The 12,297-nt window shown below is 31.0% G+C and overlaps 1 protein-coding gene across 9 annotated transcripts in view; it reads right to left on the bottom strand.

Moving 5' to 3' along the window:
- FOXP2 (forkhead box P2) overlaps positions 1 to 12,297 on the bottom strand; it is a 718,280-nt gene that overhangs the window by 421,216 nt on the left and 284,767 nt on the right. For all 9 annotated transcript variants that reach the window (XM_074268254.1, XM_074268259.1, XM_074268249.1 and 6 more), the window contains one exon: positions 4,556 to 4,647. The gene's annotated coding sequence lies outside the window, so the exon portion shown is untranslated. The remainder of the gene's footprint in view (positions 1 to 4,555; positions 4,648 to 12,297) is intronic.

Raw genomic sequence — 12,297 nt, forward strand, 5'->3', positions numbered from 1 at the left:
GGCAATCTATTTTATTTACTTTATCTTCAATAAAATGGTTCAGTGAGCATTAGCAACTGTGAGACAAAAGTTTCAATCAGTCTTCTGGCATAGGCGTCAATCTACATTAGACCTACTGTGCTGTGAGTTGCAGCTAGTAAGTTGAAGAAGCAAGGCCTAATAATGTAGCAGTGGTGGGAAAGAAAATTCTCCCTAGACATTACAATGCACTGCTTATACAATACAGGTACCTGGTTCAATACATGAGTAGCTTCTTAATAAGGCTGACAGCTAAAAGGAGGCTTTAGACTCCAACTTTATTTTACATAATAACTACAGTAACAGTCCTCTCTTCTCAAGCACACAATGGTTAAAAACTTGAATTGCTAACAGTTAAAAATGAGTTCTCATCGCTCCTGCTTATATCATGTAGAAAAAAAAAGAAAATCTTAAAAAAACATTCAAACTGCATGGCATCTCTTCCATAACATTTTCATACAATTATGGATACAACAGCAGTTTCAATGAACCTTTTCTTACAAATTTGTATGACATTTTAAATATAGCTATTGGATTAGACATTAACCACAAAACAATCAGTATGTTTGAGAAACAACTCATTTTGGGAGATGATATCATTAGAGGCTAATTCCAAGAAATGTGGGGCAGTACTGTTAGATGCCGTGAAAATGTCTCCCAAAGCACAAACTTTGTAATAAGTGATGCAAGTTCCTATTTGATATGGGCTGTAAAAAGCAGATTATTGTAATAGTGCTCTTCCCAGCAAATCAGACCATTAAGAATGTACTTAATCTTCAGTTGAATTGAAAAGCAGGCCAGTTAAAATCCATATTTTGCTACTTTGTATAATGGCATCAAAATTTTACTACCAAATAGCTTCAGGCCACAAATTTGATTTTTGTAAACTTTCTTTTTTGACAAGAAAAAGGAAAAAAAATAACATTGTGCTTCAACTTTAGTTTCTTTTCTTTTAATATAATATTGGCTTTTTGCTGAATATTATCACATTGCAATCAATAGAACAGGAACTAGAAGGATTAGCTATTGGTAAAATACTTCCTTATTCTTTGTTCACATGCACTTGCAAAAGTCAAGGTCCTGAAGAACAAATTCATTGAACAACTCGTAAGTTCAAATTTTCATATCATAAATCTGTATCTTTACTAGATTAATTATATATATTTCCTAGAATACTTGTTCACCCAGCTCTAAATCCTATAATCTTGCCTTCATTTTTCATAATGCATAAATACAAATAGACCACCATGAAGATAAATGCCTCTTATGCAATGTTATCTGTTGACTAAGAAGTTGGAAAATTGTATGAAAAAACTTGAAAGTCTTCCAAACTAAGTATACATACATATACACATATTAACACTGATATGCAATGAGTTCAGTGTTAAAGGAGACGCAGTGGAAGAATGGTGAAAACTGTGTCTTAAAATATCACCTGGGTTGAAGAAATGAACTCAGATGAAAAATTAAATACTAAAAATATTCTCTATAAAAAAGTCAAAAAGACACCAGTTACAAGTATCAACAAACAGCATTAAACTATTTTAGCACAAGCAAAATGACAAGTGATAGCAAACCAAACTTTTTGTATGCAATTAGATTTGATGCTGATTAAAGTGAAAACATAAATTAGAAAAAAAAGCATAAAGAAAAGTAGAAGATATTGTATGGAATGAAGACAGCCCCAGTGATCAGTGAACAAGAAGTTGACTCAGAAAAGTAGCAAATAAAAGTTATTTCAGATGTTATAAACTCTTCTTAAGATAAATTTGCTTCACTGCAAAATAAAGACAGAAATAAAAACAGAAGAGCCAGAAACATTACAAAAAAACTTCAGCCAAGAGATAGAATCTCCTAAATCCAATTTCCACATATTACAGATGAGGAAATGCAGATCTTGCCTAGGTCATACAGCTTAAGTGTCAGGGGCAGGATTTTCTTATCATTAGAAATAAATGTCAGCCCCCAAAAACATTCATTTAAAATGGATCATCTTTCAAAAAAAATCTTTCTTTCCCTCTCCCTCCCTCTCTCCCCTCTGCTCCCCATTCCATACTCCTCAGAAAATAACAAACAAATAATGTAAAAAATACAGTTAAAAAGAAAATGAGCCTTCTGGAAGCATGGTGAAAGATAAAAATTTAACAAGCTGGAGAACATCTCTATGAGAATCTGGAAGAAATATATCAATAAAAGAACAAAATAAATGAAATCTGGCTTTTTTCATTGATGACTAATGGAATCACCACATTTGGACTCTACCAATTTAGTAACAGGTGGAGAAACAAAATTACAGTGGGAAGATGAAGTCAAGAAGCAGAACTTGATCAAATACAAACAGAAGAAAATTTTGCTCAAGACAATACAATCTTAAAGAACACTTGGAGATCATTTTCTAAGGTATTTTAAATAAGTAAAGATTCCAAGAGAATAAGAGATAACAAAGACATTAAGGTGATTTTAACCTCCCATTAAAAATATAATAGGGAAGACATCAGCAATTATGAACTTTTATGCATTTGTCACCTCTATAAACATTTTAGTGAATTGATATATCATTTTATTTCCATACCTTTGCCATCAACAAAGATAAAAGCTAATATTTGCCTATAGCTACTATACAATATAAACTCTTTAAAAATAAAGATAAAAATTTGGTACAGTAGAAAAAGAGTCTACTGTTAGAGGAAAGATACCTAAGTTCTAGTCTGAATTCAAGCCTTAATGGGGACAGGGACAATCATTTAAATCAGCTTACTCATCTACAAAATGAGGATTTTTACTCATTTTACTTGATTGAAAACTAGTAGTTGGAGCCAGGTGAGTCCTTGAGGATTTTTCTATTTCTATGAACCCAATCAAGGCAAAAGTTTGCCAAATTCTAATGTTAAAATAGACATGGATGCTTAAATATTCTCCACCACACCATTTCCATGAAGGTCTAGGTATCTTTTACTTTTATTAAATGGTAAAACTGCCTTAATTTTTAAAAACAGTATCTTTTCTAACATTAGAAAAAGAGTAACTTGTTACAATATATAATATAATAATTTAGAGAAAACCTCAAGTTTTTATACTCCAGGCCCTTATTTTGTGGTGGACCAAACTATATTCCTTCCTGATAAGGATGCCCTAGATTTTGTTTTTATTTTTCTTTCAGAGTTTAAAAACCTTCACTTTTAGACCATTTTGATCTATAATAAATCTAACATCTTCCTAGAATTAAAGCTAACTTAAATATATGTGAAAAAAAGACAAAAAGTACAATAAAATAAAATGTGAAACAGAGAAGGAAATCTTCATTAGTGAAACAGAAAGCACAGGACTTTTATAAGTAAATAAACTATTATTAAACTGTACTGATTACATGACCCTATTCTGCCTCATTTATTTTTTTTAAATTATCCAGCATTCTTTTTTCTCTTGCTTATCTCCTATGGCATAAAAAAAGAAATACAAAACCTTCAATAACAAACGGAGATAGTCAAGCAAAACAAATGTCCATACTGTAATATACTTCAAAACGTGTCTATTATGTGCCAGGAATTTTACCAACTCACAACTTTGGGAAATACTATTATTCCTTCTACACTTATGTAGTGCCGATTGGTACTCAAGTAGATAAACAAACATAAAAACTTAATGGAAGATTTCTAGATATACTGAAGATATACAATGAAGTACATTCTTTGGGAGAAAATGGACAAGAATGCCATGGAATAAGAAGGTATCTTAGGTAGGCTATAAAAGATGAGTTTAATTCTTGCTTCTGACTAATATAATTTATGTGACCATGGAGCAAGTTTTCCAAGATCTGTGTTGTCAGGCAGCACAGTAAGACAAAGTCCAAAGAACTGCTAATTGTCATTGCTAGGGAGAGTTTCCAAACTCCAGAGTTTCTTACATTGATGAAAACATAGGTCTAAACTAAAACAAAAAGGAATATACTATATATTTACAACAGATAAGTGTTCTTATTTCAGATGGGACACTAGTTACAGAACATATTATATTCTGACTAACATAAATAAAACAGATTTTCCTTTTCCTCTATAAAGTAAATCACTCAAATGATGCTATTAAAGAGTTTTGATCATAAATTTGTATTTAAGTCTGGATTCATGCACATACAGTCTGTGACATCTTAGGCATGTCACTTAACTTCTGACTATTCTCGGAAACTCCTTAAGTTTGTAATTTGAAGAAAATAAGCCTCCTGCACTGATAAGGGTGCTTTTTTTCAAATGGGCTTTCTTTAAATAAGTATTTCCCTAGTTCTAAAGCACAAATTTCCTAGATAAGCTTCAAACTTAATGCTAAGCTTGAAAACTAGAAAAAAAAAGTACACGATGAAAAAGAAATCCAAGATAATACAATGAAAATAATTTTATGTATACTTGTCACCACCAAACTAATGTCTTTGCAAAGTACTGACCAATTTTTATAGAAATGATCATACTCTGGTGAAATAAAATTTGACAGAATAAGGAGGAAGTAGAATGGATAACGTCAGGAAAGATAGTAATAAAATATTTACCTGCTTCTTCCAGGTCTGCACAAAACTTCCTAATTCAACCTTGAACGGGAGTTACTAAGTATATTCAGGTCCAGCATCACATTTCAATGAGCCTGTTAATAGACAAGAAGCATCTTTATTGCTTTAGAAAATAACCTGTAATTTACTTCACAATTAATTCAATGAACTTCCTAGAATATAAAATCTATAAACTCTACAATAAAATTGGCCAATGCTATGAGTTTTCAAGTATGCAAAATCTTATTCCCTACCTACATCTGATGTAATTTTAAATCCTCTACTCTATGTCCCTGCTACAGGGACTAGCATCCAACTGGGGGTTAATGATACTTGATAAATTGACTGAATTCAACAAAAATTGTTGAGCATCTCCTATTGAGTATCTTCTATTGATTAGTGAGAATTCTGCTAGATGCTAAGGAAAGTACAAAAATAAACAAAATATGTGTCTACTGCAAGGAGTCTAAAAGAATGCAAGTAAAATATATGTACAGATAAAACAGATAATACAAATTAGAATGTGTTCAACAAGAATATAATTTAAATGGTCTGAGAGTTCTCATGGGGAGAAATACTTGGCTATTCATGTAATTCAGTGGTCCTTAAACTTTTTAAATAGGGGGCCAGTTCACTGTCCCTCAGACTGTAGAAGGACCGGACTATAGTAAAAACAAAAACTCACACTCTTGTCTCTACCCCTCAGCCCATTTGCCACCTGGTGGGCTGCATAAATGTCCTCAGCCCACCACATCTGGCCTGGGGGCTGTAGTTTGAGAACCCCTGATGTAATTCTTCCTATGTGAACTTTTTTATTATTTACTTTTTACTGTTACAACAGGTAAAGCAACAAGTGTTGTGGAGGACATTCCAGGTGCAGTTAAATATGTAAGCAAAGAGATTAAGGTAGAAGAATTTTGGATGTGTTTAGTAAATAGGTAAGTAGTCTATCTGGGATAGAATAAACAGTAGGGGACAAATATTAAATAAATGTAAAAGCTAGACTGTGAAGGGATTTACATAGTAACTTCATTTGTTACATTCTAAAGAATTGTAAATGATTTCTAAAAAATGAACTGACTTCATAAGTGCAATATATTGGGAGGAAACATCTGGTAGGTTCCACCATTCATGCTTAACTGTCTTCCTTTGTAAAATGATGACAATGCTTACTTAAAAATTTCAAATGAAAACATAAATAAAATGAAGGATTCTGGCCTTTGGGCTTATGAAATCATTTTTGTCTAATTTGATTGTATGCCAGGCATTGTGCTAAGCACTATTGGAAGAAAGGAAAGCAAAAAAAAAGTACCTTTGTTCAAGGTGATTAATTTAAAAGACAGGTACATAAAGAAATATATACCATGAGACAGAAAGAAAAAATGGAAGACAATCAGACAGATGAAGAAGGCATGAGAGAGTGGGCAGAAGACATGGAAAAGATCTGCAGAACGTGAAATTTTTAGTTGATCCTTTCAGGAAGTTAGGGAAACAAAAGGTAAAACTAAAGGTGCAGAACATTCTAGTGCAAAACACAAAGAAAGGAGAAGCATCTTATATGAGAAAAAGCACATGGTCCAGGCTTTGGATCACAGAATATACACAGAGAAGGAAAATATAGTAAGATCAAAAAAGTGAGAATGGGCCAAACTATGAAGATGCTTATATTTGATCCTAGAAACAATTAAAAAGGCAGAAGAATATACTAAGAAGAAAGCATAACATGGACAGTTCTGACATTCAAGAAAATTGCCTTGGCAACTATGTGGAGTAAAAAAATAATTCAAGAATTTGCTTCTATAGTCTATGTAAGATGTGATGAAGTCTTAAACGAAGACAGTGTATATTCATATGTTAAAAATGAGTGAGATCCAAGAGATACTGTTGAGGTAGAAATAAAATTTGGCAACTGATAAAGGATGAGGGGGATAACATGAAGATGGTATGAAGTTGAAATCATAAGTAACTTAACAAAGATGCTGATAATTTTAAAAAAAATAAAGAAGAGCAACATAACCTAGATGGTAAGGTAGAGAAGCACTATGTCAACTCTCCCAACAATCCCTTCTAAACAACTCTAAATTCCTCAAATCAAATTTAGGAGTGGAAGAGCTAACAAAACATCAGAGACCTTCCGGCCCAAGATAATAAAGAGTGTAAAAAAGAGATCCGTGATACTGGAGTGGGGGTGACTCATAGCTCATATTGATGAAAAACTACTGGTGGGATTAGAAAGTAATGACAGAAGTATCAGTAGTGTTGGAAATGCCCAAGCCAAAGACATTAAGAGAACCAGACAAGTGATCAGAAAGAGATTATAGGGTTTAATGAATTAGTACTAGATAACAGGACCAGATACTATCTGGAAACTATTACCCAGAACCACTTCTGGGTCCTAGTTGAAAGGTGGTGAAAAAGATTTTTGGTTAAAAAATAGGAGGAGTCCTGAGGAGCAACTGTTTGGCAACTCCTTTACTTATATCCATTTTGGGATCTACATGAGTAGAAAGAAACACTTTTGAACAAAAAAGATAATAAACCGTAATAGGAAGTAAAACTTCCAGCTCAAAGAAAGAAGTGTCCCAAGAAGTAGAATCAATTGAAATCCAAAGGGATCCGAAGCCTTTTTTAGATAAGAAAAAAGAATCAGGGCAGACCAATACATTAGTGCTTCTCTACTTAAATTACCCTATACTGGAAGCACTGAAAACTTCCAATCCCAGAATTAGCTCTAAAAAGAAAATTGTGAAAAAGCTTGAAATCTGAAACAGAACCCCTCAATCCCCATGCTGAGAACAAAGCCCACTATTAATATAATTTTCTAAATCAAAGAATGAGTAAATGAAAACAAAAAAGAACCTAACCATAAAAAGATACTATAGTGACAAGGAAGAGCAAGATAAAAATTCAGAAAAAAAAACGCAATGAAGTAAAAACAGCTACAAGGAAAGCATGCAAGAAAAATGTGAATTAGACATGAACAGAACAAAAATTCTTTAAAAGTTAAAAAAAAGGCTTTCAAAATCTAATTTAAAAGGCTGAGGAAAAATTAAGGAAATGTAGGCAAAGGAATAAAAGTATGAATAGACAGAAAACAGCCTTGGTAAAAGAGGCACAAAGAATATTGAAGAAAAATAACACTCTAAAAAACAGAATTAGTCCAAAGTAAAAAGAGACAGAAAAATTCACTGATGATAATAACTCCTAAAAAAAAAGAGCAGAATTGGGTAAATGGGCAAGCAAACAAAAAAAAATATTTAAATACCATGAAGCCACAGTAAGGATAAAACAAGATTCAGCAACTACTACGTTAAAAGAACAAACAGCTTGGAATTTAATATTCCAGAAGGCAAACGAATATAATCTTTCAAAAGTAAAAAAAAAAATAGATAAATGAAATAAAAGGATTTCAGGCATTTCCAAAAGGGAAAAAAGCTGAAATATAATATATAAGAGAAGCATAAAAAAGTAAATATGAAACAAAATATCATAAGAAATTAAATAAAGTTAAATTATGTATCTTACAATCATTTGTGTTATCTTCTAAAAACTATATCACTATTAGGGTAGTGAGATAGATTCTTTAAAGAAAGAGAGTACAAAAAATGAAGGATTGAGAGGAAAATTCTCTCTCAAAAAAGGCAGAAAAAACCAAATTCTTAAAGGAAAAGTTAAATAAATTGCAGGAAGAAACATAGTAAAATTATATTAGCAGAGGACTTCAACTTTCCCTTTCAGAGCTAGATAAATTTAATTATAAAATAAATAAAAAATAAAGGAGATTAATATAACTTTAGAAAAGTTAGATATGAGAAACCTCTGGAGAAAACAAAATGCAAAATGGAAAGGAGGATATGTTATTCTCAGATGTATATGATACCTTTGAAAAAACTGTATTAGGGCATAATAATCTCAACAAAAATTGAAGAAAAATAGAGCTATTAAATGCAATCTTTTCAGACCACATTGCAATACAAATTACATTTAATATAGGGTCACAGAAACACAAATAGAATCTAAGTGGAAACTAAACATTCTAAAGGATGGGTGGGTCAAAGAACAAACCACAGAAACAATCGCTAATTTCACTAAAGAGAATGAATGACAACATTCCAAAATGTGTGGGACATAGCCAAAGCAGTATTTAGAGGAAATTGTATATATCTAAAAGTTTATTTAATCAGTAAAATGAAGAATTAGCTGATCAATGAATTGGGCATATGATTTAAAAAAAGAAAATAGAAAAAGAAAAATAGAATCCTCAATTAAACACTAAAATGGAAAAGCTGAAAATCAATGGAGATATAAATCAGCTGAAAATCAAAACAAATCATAAAAACAAAAACCCAACAACACTTAACTAATAAATTAAATGGAACTAATTTTATTAATCACATACATCATTTTATTTTTATTTAAATTTCTCCTACGGAAAACATGCATTTTACAGTATCTGTAAACACAAGAATATGTTTACACTGACTTTGGAATGTTGGCATACTAATCAAACCCAATGTAATATGGAATAGCAGCAAAAGAGAGAGGAATGTATTAGATAAGGACATATTATGGTTAAAAATACTCATAGTAACAGATTTGGGAAAATGGTTTATTAAATCAAGTTAATGCACTTGATCATTTTATTATTGTAACACCTTTCATTTCTGCGTATAACTGTCATATTCTGCTCATCAACTGTAAGTTTTCGCGACACACACCATTTCTTAATTTGATGTTTAAAAAGGAAAGAATAAAACCAAATTACTAGTATCCAGAATGAAAAGGATGAATGCATCATCAAGGAAGACAAAATTAAAGCTATAATTAGGATTTTGCCCAGTTATGTCAATGAATTGACAATTGGATTAACATTTACAAAAACATAAATTGTCCAGATTAACAGAAGAAATATAGTACTTAACTAACCTTATCTTAAAAAAAAAAAAGAAAGTGAACAAGCCATCAGTGAGTTCCTTAAGAAAAACCCTCAGGACTTTATGAATTCATAAATGAATCCTAGCAATTTTTTGAAGAACAATTTATTCCAACTAAGAATGTGAAAAATTAGGTAGAGTATTACTAAATATATTTTATGACATAAACATGGTTTTGATACCTAAACTAAAACAAAATCAAAATTAACAATAGACTCTGCAAAAATTTTAAATAATACATTTTCAAGATTTATTTTAAGATTCATTTCAAGATTTATATTAAGAATGTGGGACTGGTTCGATATTAGGAAAATTATTAACATAATCAACTATATCAATAACAAAATCAACAGCAATCATATGATTGTGATTGTATATAACACCTATTTCTATTAAAAACATTAGAAAGCCTAATAGAGCCTTTCTTAAAATGCTAAGTAATATCTATCTAAAACAAAGAACAAGTATTATCTCAAATGGGAATAAACTTGAAGCCTTCCTGGTAAGATCAGAAGTAAAGCAATAATGCCAATTATCACCACTATAAATCTATATTATAAGAAATGCTAATCATAATAATAACAGGAAAAAAGTGAAGCCACAGGAATAAAAATATGAAATGAAGAAACAAAATTACCATCCCTTGTTGATAATATGATGGTATATGTAGGGGAAAAAAACAAAACTAAAAAACTAGTTGAAACAATAACTTTGTTATTTTATATATTGTATATTGTTTATGTATGTATGTGTACATTGTATATAACAGCAAAGTTATAGAATATAGCATATATAACAGCAAAGTTATAGGATATAGCATAAACCCACATAAAGTATTAGTATTTCTCTATACCACCAACCAAATTCAGCAGCAAAACACAGAAAGAGAAACTGCATTCAAAATAAATGCATAGAGTATAAAATACTTGGTAATCTACTTGCCAAGAAAAACAAGGAATTATAAGAACACAATTAAAAAACACTTTTAAAAAACAAACCAGAACTAAACAACAGAAGAAATATTAATTGCTCACTGGCCAATATAATGATGACAATTCTACCAGTTAATTTACTTATTCAGTGCTAAACCAATTAAATTATTAAAGAATTATTTTATAAAGCTAGAAAAAATAGCAATAGAATTCATTTGGGAGGTCAATAATTTCAAGGAAAGCAGTGAAAAGAATTATGTGAGGAAGGCAGTCTAGCAGTTTAAGATTTTAAATGATATAATAAAGCAGTAATCATCAAAACAATCTAATACTGGCAAAGAAATAGAATGATACATCATAGAATGAATAGATTAGGTTCAGTGTGTGTGTGTGTGTGTGTGTGTGTGTGTGTGTGTGTTTGTGTGTGTGTGTGTGTGTGTGTGTGTGTGTGTGTGTGTGTGTGTGTTAAATTTATCTCTGCTTAATTACAGCATGCTTGGGGAGGTGAGAGAGATGAAAGGAAAAAAAGAATAAAGTTTAAAAATACTCCATAGAAAATAAAAGAATAACCTATAAGGAAGCAAAGAAAAACAGACACTCATGCATATAATTTCTTCTGCTATTATATATTCTTTCATGAGCTTGAAATTTATTGTTAAATATTTTGAATCCTCCCCTATGTTCTGTTGGGCACATGATAATGCTTTATTTTATTTTTCTGTTTCTTTTTTTGTTTTGTTTTATTTTTCTTTCTTTTTCCTATTTTCTTTAAGTAAACAATTTTTTAAATGAGGTTCCAAAATCTTCAACATAAAGAAGATCCAACTCACTTCCAGTTGATCAATGATGGACAGAAATAACTATACTCAGAGAAGGAACACTGGAAACGAATGTAAATTGTTAGCACTACTGTCTATCTACCCAGATTACTTATATCTTCGGAAGCTAATAATTAATGTGCAACAAGAAAATGGTATTTACACACATATATTGTATCTAGGTTATATTGTAACACATGTAAAATGTATGGGATTACCTGCCATCGGGGGGAGGGAGTGGAGGGAGGGAGGGGATAATTTGGAAAAATGAATTAAAAAAAAAAGAAAATGTGATGTTAAAAAGAGGAAAAAAAACACAATAGAAATAGACAAGGACAATTTTGCTGTTGTAATCACTGTACCTAGCCCAAATTTAACAGTTAATAAATGCTTGAGTTCTATGAAAAAAAAAAAGAGGTTCCATGGGTGGGGGAAAGCTAAATAATAGCAAGGCAAGTTAAGGAGTAAAATTAAAGCAAAGAGCAAAAATAGGAAAGATATGTGTGAGGTAGTGAGGGCAGGAACGTATATATCTCTATATATCCATATATGTATGCATAAATATATCCTTGCTTGACTATAGTCTGCTTGAGGGAGATAAAGGGGATAAAAGGGGGAAAAGGATAAAGTAAAAAAAAAGTTTTCTGCAGAGAAAAAAAGAATAACCTTCAAGGAAATAAAGAAAAGATGGACACTCATAATTTCTTCTATTATTATATAACTTTTCTTGAAGTGGTAATTTATTGTTATATATTTTGGATCCTCCAGTGCATAACAATGATCTGTTCTGTTTGTTTTGTTTTTCTTTTCTTATTCTTTTTTTTCTACTAAAAAAGGAGGGAAGAAAAAAAAAGAAAAACTAGGGAAAAATTTTTAGATCTAGTTTCTCTGATGAAGGCCTCATTTCTCAAATATTAGGAAATGAGTCAATTTATAAAAGTAAAAGCTATTCCTCATTTGATAAATGTTCAAGAGATAAAATATAAAGTTCTTAGAAGCCATCAAAGCTGTCAGTAGTCACATGAAGAAATACTCTAAATTATTACTGATTAGAAATAGAC

This window comes from Sminthopsis crassicaudata, chromosome 5, assembly GCF_048593235.1.
Source record: "Sminthopsis crassicaudata isolate SCR6 chromosome 5, ASM4859323v1, whole genome shotgun sequence".
Classification (NCBI taxonomy): domain Eukaryota; kingdom Metazoa; phylum Chordata; class Mammalia; order Dasyuromorphia; family Dasyuridae; genus Sminthopsis; species Sminthopsis crassicaudata.